Genomic DNA, 2,815 nt, shown 5'->3' with positions numbered 1-2,815 from the left:
TTAAATATATTTTATCATCAAAGAATGTATATATGCATTTTAATACTCAGACTGTTTTTTAACATTTTTTATTATTCTCAAAGACTTTTGATAATCTTTTTCTAAAAAAGTGAAACCGGTTAAGTAAATAAATATTTTTTAAAAATAAGTGCATTTTCAAACTTTCTTTCATATATATTTCCACTCGTGCGGTATTCCACAACTTTACTTTATTATATATATATATATATATATATATATATATTTATATGCATATATATTTGTGTGTGTGTGTATATATATATATATATATATATATATATATATATAATGTGTGTGTGTGTATGCATACATACATAGATGCATACTTATTTCACCCGCATATAAACACGCAATCATTTTTATCAGCAGTCAGATATATTTGTTTATGATATTTTACTATCTCCGACATTTTTTTCCCCCTTTTCCTTTAAATATAGAAACAGCAATCATTCTTTCTTCCAGATAACTTTCTTTTCAGTGAAACCAAAATAATACTAGTTGGTCTTGACATAACAATTAGCAAACAATAGCCTTGTTGGTTACTGACTTCCCTGTCATATAATCACAATATTTTGAGCGTTAAGTGTATGAGGGAGTTTCAGATTTGGTGCTGAACAAATATATCAAGGAACTGCATTCCAGAATCATAGGCCTTTCAATAGATGTCAGTGAAAGATTTACATAAACAGCCATACATACGCACATACATGCATATGTGGCTGTGTGGTAAGAAGCTTGCGGACGCCAGTGCCTCTCCCATTATTTCTTCATTCTTGTTATCACCTTCATCTCATTAATGTCTGTGTCCAGCCCGCAGCTTTTTTATGTTTGTCTGTCCTTGTTTGTCCCCTCTGTGTAACGCCTTTTAATGGCGAATTTCATGAAATGAAGAAGCTTGCTTCCCAATCACATGGTTCTGAGTTCAGTCCCACCATGTGGCACCTTGGGTAAGTGTCTTTTACTATAGCCTCGGGCCAACCAAAGCATTGTGAGTGGATTTTATAGCCAGAAACTGGAAGAAGCCTGTTGTTGATATATCTATGGGTGTGTGTCTGTGTTTGTCCCCCATCACTGCTTGACAACCAATGTTGGTGTGTTTATGTACCCATAACTTAGCAGTTCAGCAAAAGAGACAGATAGAATAAGTACTAGGCTTAAAAAAGTAATGGGGGTCAATTCATTTAACTAAAACCCCTCAGGGCAGTGCTCCAGCATGGCTGCAGTCAAATGACCAAAACATGTAAAAGAATAAAAGAATAAATGAATTTATACACATAAATATGTACATAGATATATGGTATGGGTTGGACATTTGACTGAGGGCTGGTGAGCCAGAAGGCTGCACTAGGTCCCAATCTGATCTGGCAAAGTTCCTACAGCTGGATGCCCTTCCTAATGTCAACCACTCCGAGAGTGTAGTGGGTGCGTTTTACATGCCACTGGCACAAGGGCCAGTCAGGTGGTACTGGCATCAACCATGCTTGAATGGTGCTTTTTACGTGCCACCGGCATGGGAGCCAGTCAGGTGATGCTGGCAATGATCATGCTGGAATGGTGCTTTTAACTTTCCACTGGCATGGGTGCCAATCAGGTGGTACTGTCATTGGCCATGACAACGATTTCACTTGCCTCAATAGGTCTTCGCAAGCGTAGTTTATTGTCCGGTATTTGAAGGGTACTCTTAAATGGTTATACAGCACTGGCATAGGCTACCGTTATGGACTCACTTGGCTTGCCAGGTTTTCTCAAGCACCGCATATCTCCAAAAGTCTCAGTCACTTTTGAATATCAAAACTCCATGCAAAAGAGACAATGTAAATATTTTGAGTTCCATTATTGATGTAAATATGGTTTTAAAAAATGGTTATATCCTGATATTTGAAGTCTATGTGGTCATCTGACGAGAACAGTTTTTTTCAAATTGATGTAATGTTTTCATTAATCAATTAAAGGAGCTGCTTGAAACGGCTGTAATGAATTGACACCTGTACATCTTTCTTACTCATATATACATAAAAAAAGGGTGATTTCCTTCGGTCATGACTGACCATGGGATTGCATCTAGAAAGTTCCCCTCCAGGGCACAAGTCCAGGCAAAGTTGTTTATGGAAGATCAGCAGTTGCCCATTCATACCAGCCTCCCCTCTCTATACTACTGACGTTATCCAAGGGAAAGGCAAAGGCCCATACAGCTTGGCACCAGTGACGTCGAAACTCATTTCTACAGCTGAGTGAACTGGAGCAACGTGAAATAAAGTGTCTTGCTCAAGAACACAACACACAGCCTGATCCAGGAATCGAAATCACAACCTCACAATTGTAAGCTCAACGCTCTGACCACTGAGCCATGTGCCTTCATAATTTATACATAGATATCTAGATACATATACAAAGGTATGCATGTTTATAAATTATACATGCATACACACATGCAAATAGACATACATTCTTACCAGTTATATCATTGGGGTTATAGCTTTTATGTTTTGCTTGTTTCAGTCATTGGACTGTGGCCATGCTGGGGCACAGGCTTGAAGAATTTTTAATCAAATGAATCAAATCCCATTTCTTTTCTATTTTTTTGAGCCTGCTGCTTATTCTATCAATCTCTTTTACCAAACCACTAAGTTATGGGGATGTAAACACACCAACACCAGTTGTAGAGCAGCGTTGTTTGTTTATGTCCCCGTATGTTCTCATTAGATGACCACATAGACTTCAAATAAAAGGATATAACCATTCTTTAAAACCATATTTACATCAATATATATATATATATATATATATATATATA

This window comes from Octopus bimaculoides, chromosome 7 (assembly GCF_001194135.2).
Source record: "Octopus bimaculoides isolate UCB-OBI-ISO-001 chromosome 7, ASM119413v2, whole genome shotgun sequence".
In the NCBI taxonomy this organism is placed as follows: Eukaryota; Metazoa; Mollusca; class Cephalopoda; order Octopoda; family Octopodidae; genus Octopus; species Octopus bimaculoides.
Note: the sequence above shows the minus strand (reverse complement) of the source record.